At 45.7% G+C, this 12961-nt stretch overlaps 1 protein-coding gene across 2 annotated transcripts in view; it reads right to left on the bottom strand.

The window, feature by feature from the left end:
• The window catches only part of LOC128701953 (uncharacterized), a 34042-nt gene extending 27036 nt beyond the window's left edge, over positions 1-7006 (bottom strand). For both annotated transcript variants that reach the window (XM_053795932.2, XM_053795933.2), the window contains exon 1: positions 6956-7006. The gene's annotated coding sequence lies outside the window, so the exon portion shown is untranslated. The remainder of the gene's footprint in view (positions 1-6955) is intronic.
• Between the last annotated feature and the right edge of the window lie 5955 nt (positions 7007-12961).

The raw sequence follows: 12961 nt of genomic DNA, 5'->3' as shown, positions 1-12961 counted from the left end.
GGTAGCAGAACTAACAAAGCGGTGCATGACAGTCCTAAAGCATGTAAATATCTACACAAAAAACTGGAAAACACCTCGAGGTGGAGATTATGTTCACAGTTATTCTGATAACTCCTTGTTTGATCTTGAGAATGACACTGCATGAATTATTTGTGCTGTGTGATGCTGTCTGTGAGATGGCGTCTGCGGGATGCTGTGCGTGAGATACTGTCTGAGATGCTGTCTTTGAGATGCTATCTGTGTGATGCTGTGAGATGAGCTCGGCCATGGGCTAGGCTCGTCTGGTGCTTGCCTGATCAACCAGGCTGTTGCTGCTGGTGGTGGCCCGCACCCCCACATATTCAACACAGCCTGGTTGATCTGTCATCTGGCGAAGATACTTGTCCAATTGCTTCTACTGTCTCCATACTTGTCGCCCTTGGTATTCAACTGAAGAAACCCACTGTGTAGGCGAAACCTTCCGGAATAAAGATACATAACTCTGGCATATGTGTCTTATCAACTTGTGGGTCATGATCACCATGTTGAGCTTGTTCGTGTAAAGTTTTATTTGTGGATTTTATCGTTTGATCTTGGACGTGGGGAAACAGACGATAAATATGGGAAAAAGATACAAAGAGGCCGATTATCTTATTTAGTGAGGAAATGTATCATCAGGAGTGGTTAATGGGGTTTAAAGTCTATCTACTACACGAGGGTCATTAAGGTTGGTTGGTTGGTTGGTTAATGGGTTTTAAAGTCTATCTACTACACGAGGGTCATTAAGGTTGGTTGGTTGATTAATGGGGTTTAAAGTCTACTACACGAGGGTCATTAAGGTTGGTTGGTTGGTTAATGGGGTTTAAAGTCTATCTACTACACGAGGGTCATTAAGGTTGGTTGCTTGATTAATGAGGTTTAAAGTCTATCTTATTATTTAATAATAGCATTTAGCCAGAAGCGGTAAACTCGTCATGGAAATCTGGTGGAGGCAATCGGATTCGATCCAAAGGAACAAGAGTCGAATTCCTTGAATCAAGAGCCTTTCAACAAGATCAAGGTACCTTCCTCAAGGGAGACTTTATCAACCCTAGAAACGCATACTTCTGGAAGTCTTCGTTAGTTATACCCGGATATACTCTACCCAGATATACTGTACCCTGCTATGTTGAGGAATATGTTAAACTAATATATATATATATATATATATATATATATATATATATATATATATATATATATATATATATATATATATATATATATATATATATACCACTTGCCATGAGTGGACAGCATTTTTAAGGGGTACATCCCATCTCTGGGGTCACACCCCCTCATCTTTGGGGTCACATCCCCCTCACCTCTGGGGTCACACGTTCCATCTGGAATGTCAGCCGTTCCATCTGGGAGGCCACACGTTCTGGTCGTGACTGTGTGTGTTTCAAGTCACTATATGGAGGCGTATATCATACGCAGGAGAGGTGCGCTACGCTCTTCACGACAGAACATGCGTAGCTACTTAACGTACAACATGCGATGGGCGTTATCCAGGTCACTAAGACTTGTCACCAGTTTTCTCTAGTCACGAAGATGTTACGCTCTGTATAGTGCTCCTCTGTGACTTGTCTAATTGAAAAGGAAATATATGGAGCGACTCTAATATTTCAGTTGAGCTGGTGGGATTCTCTCTCTCTCTCAGCTTAGTGATGGAAGGACGGAGGATCGAGCCTTTAGCACTTCTTGCTCTGAATGACCAAAATACATAAAAACCTGAGTGTGTGTGTGTCTATACTTACCTGTATATGGCTACAGGGGTCGAGTTTCTGTTCTTGGCCCTCTGTGGCTCAGTGTGTGTGTGTGTGTGTGTGTGTGTGTGTGTGTGTGTGTGTGTGTGTGTGTGTGTGTGTGTGTGTATGTGTGTGTGTGTGTGTGTGTGTGTGTAGAGAGAGAGAGAGAGAGAGAGAGAGAGAGAGAGAGAGAGAGAGAGAGAGAGAGAGAGAGAGAGAGAGAGAGATAGACAGATAGATAGATAGATAGATAGAGAGAGAGAGAGAGAGAGAGAGAGAGAGAGAGAGAGAGAGAGAGAGAGACAGACAGACAGACAGACAGACAGAGACAGACAGACACCCATCAGGTACCTTATCAGGCTCACCAGCAGAAAATACAGAGAAATCAGTTGGCGAATCAGCAGCAAAAATGCAAGAAGTACAGGAAACAGATGATCCTCCCAGGCACTGCTCCCGCTGTCACTGAAGGGGACACACCACTGACAACTGTCTGTGAGACATCACGTGCAATTACTGTCACCAGAGTGAATATCAAGACCACTGGCGAAATAAAACGGAACTGGACAGAGAAGATCGACAGTTCTTTTCATATTTATTCTTAAAGGGTAAGACACATGTTCAACAGCTGGTTATCTTTACTGTTGACTGAAACGTTTCACCTATATAGTGGGCATCTTCACTCATATACAGAAAATAAATTATAGGTAGCAGATGGCTCCAGCTTTATCCTCTGACCCTCAGATGGCTTCAGCTTCACCCTCTGACCCTCAGATGGCTCCAGCTTCACCCTCTGACCCTTAGATGACTCCAGCTTTACCCTCTGACCCGCAGATGGCTCCAGCTTCACCCTCTGACCCTCATATGGTTCCAGCTTCACCCTCTGACCCTCAGATGGCTCCAACTTCACCCTCCGACTCTCAGATGACTCCAGCTTCACCCTCTATCCTGCAGATGGCTCTAACTTCATCCTGTTCACTATATGTCTCTTAACAATAAAAAGGCTTTAAAATGAGCTGATGTAAGTAACAGCTCTTAGCTTGTAACGAAATTTAAAAACCCTTAACCTAACTTTGTAAAACACCCTTATGTAAATGAGAGAGAGAGAGAGAGAGAGAGATAAGAAAGGTAGAAACAACGGTACACAGTGTTAATGAGGTGAAAGCATGGGAAGGAAGGTACGAGACTTGTAATGAGACAAAACAGACTGATGGTGGTGGTGGTGGTTACTAAACAGATACAACCATGAGAACTAACAGTACTTAGAAGAAGCAATGATGGAATATGGGAATGCAGCTAGGAAGGACGGAAGGACGGACGGACGGGAGGAAGGACGGACGGACGGAAGGACGGACGGAAGGACGGACGGAAGGACGGACGGACGGACGTTTAGTTAGTTTAATATGTTTATTATGCACCCCATACCCATCCTGTGGGCGGTAGTCAAAAGATTACAGAGGTACATAATGGGTCCAGGGACTGGGCCTCAAAGTTTTGATAGCTGAGCAAGTTACAGAGGTAATGAATTCACAATTTACAAAGGTAATGAACTCACAATTTACAAAGGTAATGAACTCCAGGTAGGTCTAGTCACAATCATGACAAGTTACAAAGGTATTTACAGATTACAGGGGTACACAATGGGTCCAGGGACCGGGCTCCAAAGTTTTGATGGCTGAACTAGGTACAAGGTAATGAACTCACAAGTTACAAAGGTAATGAACTCACAAGTTACAAAGGTAATGAATACTGTAAGAATGGTTACTTACGTTTATACATGGCTGCAATCATGAACAAATTTTAGAGTAATGAGCAATTCACACTTCCACACCCGGTCACAACTGTAGTGAGTTATTGGTGCAAATGTTGATTGCTGAGTCTCACACACACACACACACACACACACACACACACACACACACACACACACACACACACACACACACACCCGAAACTGCTGTATTCTGACCCGAAACTGCTGTATAGCCACATTAGGAAGAAGACAACAGTCAAGGACCAGGTGATAAGGCTGAGGAAAGAAGGTGGGGAACTCACAAGAAACGATCAAGAGGTATGTGAGGAGCTCAACACGAGATTTAAGGAAGTATTTACAGTAGAGACAGGAAGGACTCTGGGGGGACAGACCAGATGGGGACACCAACAAGGAATACACCAACAAGTGTTGGACGACATACATACAGATGAGGAGGAGGTGAAGAAACTGCTAAGGGACATCGATACCTCAAAGGCAATGGGACCGGACAACATCTCTCCATGGGTCCTTAGAGAGGGAGCAGATATGTTGTGCGTACCACTTACCACAATCTTCAACACATCCCTGGAAACTGGGCAACTACCTGAGGTATGGAAGACAGCAAATGTAGTTCCCATTTTCAAAAAAGGAGACAGAAAAGAGGCACTAAACTATAGACCTGTGTCATTGACGTGTATAGTATGCAAAATTATGGAGAAGATTATCAGGAGGAGAGTGGTGGAGCACCTGGAACGGAACAGGAGTATAAATGCCAACCAGCACGGATTCACGGAAGGCAAATCCTGTGTCACAAACCTTCTGGAGTTTTATGATAAAATAACAGAAGTAAGACAAGAGAGAGAGGGGTGGGTTGATTGCATCTTCTTGGACTGCAAGAAGGCCTTTGACACAGTTCCTCACAAGAGATTAGTGCAGAAGCTAGAGCATCAGGCGCATATAACAGGAAGGGCACTGCAATGGATCAGAGAATACCTGACAGGGAGGCAACAACGAGTCATGGTACGTAATGATGTATCACAGTGGGCACCTGTGACGAGCGGGGTCCCACAGGGGTCGGTCCTAGGACCAGTGCTATTTTTGGTATATGTGAACGACATGACGGAAGGGTTACCCTGTTTGCAGATGATGTGAAGTTAATGAGGAGAATTAAATCTGATGAGGACCAGGCAGGACTTCAAAGAGACCTGGACAGACTGGACACCTGGTCCAGCAAATGGCTTCTCGAATTTAATCCTGCCAAATGCAAAGTCATGAAGATAGGGGAAGGGCACAGGAGACCACAGACAGAGTATAGGCTAGGTGGCCAAAGACTGCAAACCTCACTCAAGGAGAAAGATCTTGGGGTGAGTATAACACCGAGCATGTCTCCGGAAGCACACATCAATCAGATAATCTGCTGCAGCATATGGGCGCCTGGCAAACCTGAGAACAGCATTCCGACACCTTAGTAAGGAATCATTCAAGACACTGTACACCGTGTATGTCAGGCCCATACTGGAGTATGCAGCACCTGTTTGGAACCCGCACTTGATAAAGCACGTCAAGAAACTAGAGAAAGTACAAAGGTTTGCAACAAGGTTGGAGTTCCAGAGCTAAGGGGAATGTCCTATGAAGAAAGATTATGGGAAATCGGCCTGACGACACTGGAGGACAGGAGGGTCAGGGGAGACATGATAACGACATATAAAATACTGCGTGGAATAGACAAGGTGGACAAGGACAGGATGTTCCAGGGAGGGGACACAGAAACAAGAGGCCACAATTGGAAGTTGAAGACACAAATGAGTCAGAGAGAAAGTAGGAAGTATTTCTTCAGTCATAGAGTTGTAAGGCAGTGGAATAGCCTAGAAAATGACGTAGTGGAGGCAGGAACCATACACAGTTTTAAGACGAGGTTTGATAAAGCTCATGGAGCGGGGAGGGAGAGGGTCTAGTAGCAACCAGTGAAGAGGCGGGGCCAGGAGCTAGGACTCGACCCCTGCAACCACAAATAGGTGAGTACAAATAGGTGAGTACACATAAACACACACACACATAAACACACACACACACACACACACACACACACACACACACACACACACACTCATACACACACACACGCACACGGGACGGACGGAAGGAAGGACGGACGGACGGACGGAAGGACGGACGGAAGGAAGGACGGACGGAAGGAAGGACGGACGGAAGGAAGGAAGGACGGACGGAAGGAAGGACGTACGGAAGGAAGGACGGACGGAAGGAAGGACGGAAGGACGGACGGAAAGAAGGACGGACGGAAAGAAGGACGGACGGAAGGACGGACGGAAGGACGGACGGAAGGAAGGACGGACGGAAGGAAGGAAGGAAGGACGGACGAAAGGGAGGAAGGAAGGACGGACGGACGGACGGACGGAAGGACGGACGGAGGGAAGGACGGACGGAGGGAAGGACGGACGGAAGGACGGACGGAAGGACGGACGGAAGGAAGGACGGAAGGAAGGACGGACGTAAGGGAGGAATGACGGACGGACGGAAGGACGGACGGAAGGAAGGACGGACGGACGGACGGAAGGACGGAAGGACGGACGGAAGGAAGGAAGGACGGACGGAAGGAGGGAAGGACGGACGGAAGGACGGACGGACGGACGGAAGGACGGACGGACGGACGGAAGGACGGACGGACGGAAGGAAGGACGGACGGAAAGACGGACGGAAGGAAAGGACGGAAGCTAGAAAGGAATGAGTGAAAGAAACGAAAGAATGAAGCTAGAAATGAAGGGAGGAAAGAATGAACTTAAGAAGGAAGGAAGGAAGGAAGGAAGAGGATATAAACGAAGAGAACACAATAACATAAACACAGAGAATAAACATATAACACATAGAAAAAAAAAGTCAGAGTTACTAGGCATCTTATGTGTGAAAAACAGAAGCCAGGCAAAAGATTTGCACTCTGACAGTGTTACTTCTCTCTCTCTCTCTCTCTCTCTCTCTCTCTCTCTCTCTCTCTCTCTCTCTCTCTCTCTCTCTCTCTCTCTCTCTCTCTCTCTCTCTCTCTCTAATACACTTAATTTGTGTTTCTAATCAGGCCTTATTAATATAATATTTTCTTAACTAGGCGACCTGCTCCAAGACCTGAATCAGGGGGGGCGCTGACCCCCGAAAATATTATCAAATAACCTTTTTGAAAAGCCTAATATTTCATTAATACCAGAATATATTAAAAACCTATGGAAAAAGCCATTAAAAAATCGTGTACAATGGTACATAATCACTGAATTCATTTTGTGGACAAAATATACTCCAAAAAATGGTCGTACCGAGGTTTAAAATGTCCCCCGAGGGTGTCCGGGCAGCCTTGCAGAAAATGACAATGAACTTCGAGCCATTGCATGTCTTACAGTAGGTATTTAAATTAAAAATAGGCATTATTTACCTGAGCAGCTGAGCGGCACCCACCCTCCTCCTCACGGTCGACGGGTAACTGACCTGAATAAGGGAGTTAGTTACCACCAGCTGTTGCTATATAGCGCTTTACTGCTAGATTATAGCGCCAATGTTGCTATAAAGCGTATTACGGCTAGCTAGCGTTAATGATGCTGTATAGGGTGTTACAGCTAGATTATAGCGCTAATGTTGTTATATAGCACGTTACTACTAGATTATAACGCTAATGTTGTTATATAGCACGTTACTGCTAGATTATAGCGCTAATGTTGCTAAAAGCTAGATTATAGCGACTATATGTCACTGAGGGTGTGAGAACAGATGTGCTATGAAAGCTTCTGTGGCTGTGGAAGGGACAGGTGGGTCACAGCTGGTGACCTCTAACACAGCTGCATCACAGAAGTGATGTCTGTGAAAGCTTCCTATTGTAAGCCTGGTAGCTCAGTGTTGGACCTGCTGTATCCCAGAACGATAGTTCCAATTGCTCTTCAGTTCTTCCCTATATTCGATGTCAGTGAATAAAGAAAGACATTTGACCGTCAAGATGGAGGCAGGAACACACCATCTGACCGTCAAGATGGAGGCAGGAACACACCATCTGACCGTCAAGATGGAAACAGGAACACACCATCTGACCGTCAAGATGGAGGCAGGAACACACCATCTGACCGTCAAGATGGAGGCAGGAACACAACATCTGACCGTCAAGATGGAGGCAGGAACACACCATCTGACCATCAAGATGGAGGCAGGAACACACCATCTGACCGTCAAGATGGAGGCAGGAACACACCATCTGACCGTCAAGATGGAGGCAGGAACACAACATCTGACCGTCAAGATGGAGGCAGGAACACACCATCTGACCATCAAGATGGAGGCAGGAACACAACATCTGACCATCAAGATGGAGGCAGGAACACACCATCTGACCGTCAAGATGGAGGCAGGAACACACCATCTGACCGTCAAGATGGAGGCAGGAACACACCATCTGACCGTCAAGATGGAGGCAGGAACACACCATCTGACCGTCAAGATGGAGGCAGGAACACACCATCTGACCGTCAAGATGGAGGCAAGAACACACCATCTGACCGTCAAGATGGAGGCAGGAACACACCATCTGACCGTCAAGATGGAGGCAGGAACACACCATCTGACCGTCAAGATGGAGGCAGGAACACACCATCTGACCGTCAAGATGGAGGCAGGAACACACCACAGTTGCAGTGGGACCTCTCTTAATTAAAGAGTTAACAGCATCATCAGCTCTAGTGGGTCCTGTGCACTACAGGTCTTACCTAGGTGTTAACACTACTCTCTATCTTTCTCTTTTACACAGTGTTTTACAAGGTTAGGTTAAGGTTTCTAACATACAAATAGGGAACAGGATGAAGTTGGAGCCATCTGTGGACCAGTATTTTCATTTGATCAACTGACTTTATCTCGCTGACATCATAATGCTGTACGAATGTGTTCCATACTCGAGTCACCCCTGGGATAGATGATCTCAGATTAAGTGATTTTTTTTTTTTATTCGCCGGTACTCTCCCGTCCAAAAAATGTTCTGGAGAAGGTTACATCCAGAGTGAAGTTGCTGCTGGGTGCCCGTCTTGTGGTATAGAAGCTTGCTTCACGCTGTCCTCGAAGTGGATCCAAGTGTGGCACTTTGACAATATTGGCCTTGTACATAACAGTAAGGCCACCCACATCCCTCCTGTGTTGAAGGCTCTGCTGATATGATAGCTCTCTCTCTCTCTCTCTCTCTCTCTCTCTCTCTCTCTCTCTCTCTCTCTCTCTCTCTCTCTCTCTCTCTCTCTCTCTCTCTCTCTCCACTGGAAGATCACTGTCTTATCTAGGTACGTCTCCACTAATGTAATCCAGGCTTCCACAGGGTAGGTGTTCCGGTCTTAAGACTGCCTCTGGCCAGCCTCACCCACCAATGTGTACTTACCTAACTGTGGTTGCAGGGGTCGATTCATAGCTTCTGGTGCCGCCTCTTCACTGTATGTGTGTGTGTACTCACCTATATATGCTCACTTAAATGTGGTTGCAGGAATCGAGTGACAGCTCCTGGCCCCGCCTCTTCGCTGGTCGCTATTAGGTCCACTCTCTTCTTGCTCCATGAGCTTTATCATACCTCTTCTTAAAGCTATGCCTTCACTACATCACTCTCCAGATTGTTCCACTTCCTGACAACTCTATGGCTGAAGAAATACTTCCTAACATCCCTGTGACTCATCTGAGTCTTCAACTTCTAGTTGTGTCCCCTTGTTGCTGTGTCACATCTCTGAAACATTCTATCCCTGTCCACTCTGTCAATTTTTCTTTGTATATTGTACGTCATTATCATGTCTCCCCTATCCCTCCTGTCCTCCCGTGTCATCATATTGAGTTCCCTTAACGTTTCCTCGTAGGACATACCCCCTTACTTTCCTTAACCTCTCCTCGTAGGATATATCCCTTAGCTCCCTTAACCTCTCCTCATAGGACATACCCCTTAATTCCCTTAGCCTCTCTTCGTAGGAAATACCCCTTAGCTCCGGGAGTAGCGTAGTTGCAAATCTCTGCACTTTCTCTTATTTCTTGAGGTGCCTGACCAGGTGTGGGTTCCAGCACGATAGATCTTAACCTAGACAGAAGTAGACAGTCTTGTTAGCACAAGTTCTGTGTACCATAAACATATTTACGAATAATATATCATATCTTCACCTTCTGTCTGCTACTCTGCCTTTGTTGACCGCTTTATCTGTGCCTCGGTTCTAAAGTTTCCTTACTCCCGTGGTCTTACCTGGGGGCCAGGTCCTGAAGATGATTGGCCGGTCAGCCAGGCTGTTGCTGCTGGCACACACATATCCATCACAGCCTAGTTGATTTGGCCCACAGTTGAGGTTGTGATCCAGTTTTCTCTTGAGGACTATTGCAGTGTGTTTGATATGACTCAAAGATGACAGGCCCCTTCCTTGAAGGTTGATTCAAGGCCTCTTCGTTAAAGGTACCTTCAAGGCCTCTTCCTTGAAGGTCCCTTCAAGGCCTCTTCCTTGAAGGTCCCTTCAAGGCACCTTCCTTTAAGAGACCCCCAGCACTTCCTCCCACCATAAGGAGATGAACGAGGAATGATGGGAGACTGAAGGGTGCACTTCTGTACCCTTGAATAACTCTCTCCACTTGTCTTCAGTCAACACTACCGCACAATAGGCCTTTTGTGCGCCTCCCCCGCGAGCACTCAATAATTTGCTGCCTCGAACAGTGAGGCAGAGGCATCTATATTGCTATCTGATGAGGCAGAAAAGAAGATATATAGTGTGGTGTGTGTACTCCTGTGTGTATTTGGAAGTTGTGCGTTGAAGCTCGTCCGACTTTCTGATACAGTGGCCTCGCGAGCCATTGTACCAACTGTTTAAGTGGTGTTATATGTACCCACTGTCTAAGTGGTGTTCTATGTACCCACTAAGTGGTGTTTTATGTACCCGCTGTTTAAGTGGTGTTCTATGTACCCATTGTCTCAGTATTGTTCTCTGGACCCACAGTCACTGTCCACCCCGTCTATCAGAGTTACAGTCACTGTCCACCCCGTCTATCAGAGTCACAGTCACTGTCCACCCCATCTATCAGAGTTACAGTAACTATCCACCACGTATATCAGGGTTACAGTCACTGTCCACCCCGTCTATCAGAGTCACAGTCACTGTCCACCCCATCTATCAGAGTTACAGTAACTATCCACCACGTATATCAGGGTTACAGTCACTGTCCACCCCGTCTATCAGAGTTACAGTCACTGTCCACCCTGTCTATCAGAGTTACAGTCACTGTCCACCTTATCTATCAGAGCTACAGTAACTGTCCACCCCGTCTAACAGAGCTACAGTCACTGTCCACCCCATCTATCAGAGTTACAGCCACTGTCCACCCCGTCTATTAGAGCTACACTGTCCACCCCGTCTATCAGAGCCACAGCCACTGTCCACCCCATCTATCAGAGTTACAGTAACTATCCACCACGTATATCAGAGCTACAGTCACTGTCCACTGTGTAACCCAGGTTGACTTACGGTTTATGGTCGTCTGGACATATCATCTTACCAAATCAATTCATCAGGGTTCTTACCACAGAAGGCAGACCAGTAAACAAATTATACTCGCTAATGATACTAATTACCATTTTGGTTTAGAATTTCTTGGACATAATGGCGACTGTGGAAGCTTTTTTAAACGTGTCCTCACCTATTTGTGGTCGCAGGGGTCGCGTCACAGCTCCTGGTGACGGTTTGTGCTCCTGTGGGATGGGGGGGAGGGGGCGTTTTGTGGGGCGGGTGAGATGTGAGTTTTGTGAGGGTATGATAGTATCAAGGCACCACTAGTAACTGGTGACAGTTACCTGGTGACAGTTACCTGGTGACAGTTACCTGGCTCTTAATTACCCCTCCGTCCTCTCCTCAGCCCGACAATCGATCCCAGTTCTCTGTCATTGTAGTCATGAGACAATAAATTCTTAATTAAGACCTACCACACTACACGTTTCATCTCGCCTGTTAAACACATGTAAAACACGAAATATACGCGTCAATACATGTAATACACGTGCTCCTTTGTTTACAGTAAAATCGCTTAAGTTGAATATGACACAGTTAGTTGCTGCAGTTTGAACTTAATAAAAGGAGCGAAGAAAAGTTACGAGTTGCAGAAACCAGCATTTGTAGAGACAACATTTCGCTCTGTGTAGAGCGAAACGTTGTGTCAAATCAAGACTTTGTATCCTTTCATGAGCACTGCAAGTTAGGTTAGGTTAGGTTAGGTTAGGTTAGGTTAGGTTAGGTTAGGTTAGGTTAAGTTAGGTTAGGTTAGGTTAGGTTAAGTTAGGTTAGGTTAGGTTAGGTTAGGTTAGGTTAGGTTAGGTTAAGTTAGGTTAGGTTAGGTTAGGTTAGGTTAGGTTAGGTTAGGTTAGGTTAGGTTAAGTTAGGTTAGGTTAGGTTAGGTTAAGTTAGGTTAGGTTAGGTTAGGTTAGGTTAGGTTAGGTTAGGTTAAGTTAGGTTAGGTTAGGTTAGGTTAGGTTAGGTTAGGTTAGGTTAAGTTAAGTTAGGTTAAGTTAAGTTAAGTTAGGTTAGGTTAGGTTAGGTTAGGTTAGGTTAGGTTAGGTTAAGTTAGGTTAGGTTAGGTTAGGTTAGGTTAGGTTAGGTTAGGTTAGGTTAAGTTAGGTTTTGTTAGGTTAAGTTAGGTTAGGTTAGGTTAAGTTAGGTTAGGTTAGGTTAAGTTAGGTTAGGTTAGGTTAGGTTAGGTTAGGTTAGGTTAGGTTAGGTTAGGTTAAGTTAGGTTTTGTTAGGTTAGGTTAAGTTAGGTTAGGTTAGGTTAGGTTAGGTCAGGTTAGGTTAGGTTAGGTTAGGTTAGGTTAGGTTAGGTCAGGTTAGGTTAGGTTAGGTTAGGTTAGGTTAGGTTAGGTTAGGTTAGGTCAGGTTAGGTTAGGTCAGGTTAGGTTAGGTTAGGTTAGGTTAGGTTAGGTTAGGTTAGGAAAGGTTAGGTTAATTTAGGTTAGGTTAGACTCAAGAAATCGTAATGACACGATTGCAAATAAACCATACCTCGGCAGGGATAGAACCCGCGGTCAGAGAGTCTCAAAACTCCAGACCGTCGCGTTAGCCACTGGACCAGCTAGCCACAATAAGATTCGTCCAACTAGGTATATTCCTACACCATAGGAAGGTTAGCACAGGCACCACTGCGACCACAAATGCAAGTTTTTACAGACGAATCTCCAGCTAGCGTGGCCGTGACGATCTCTTATTGTGGCTAGCTGGTCTAGTGGCTAACGCGACGGGCTGGAGTTTTGAGACTCTCTGACCGCGGGTTCTATCCCTGCCGGGGTATGGTAGGTTAGGTTAGGTTAAGTTAGGCTAGGTTAGGTTAGGTTAGGTTAGGTTAAGTTAGGTTAGGTTAGGTTAGGTTAGGTTAGGTTAGGTTAGGTTAAGTTAGGTTAGGTTAGGTTAGGTTAGGT

The sequence above is a fragment of the Cherax quadricarinatus genome, chromosome 77, assembly GCF_038502225.1.
Source record: "Cherax quadricarinatus isolate ZL_2023a chromosome 77, ASM3850222v1, whole genome shotgun sequence".
Lineage (NCBI taxonomy): Eukaryota > Metazoa > Arthropoda > Malacostraca > Decapoda > Parastacidae > Cherax > Cherax quadricarinatus.
The sequence above is the reverse complement of the archived record's forward strand: the minus strand, read 5'-3'. Positions and strand labels throughout refer to the sequence as shown.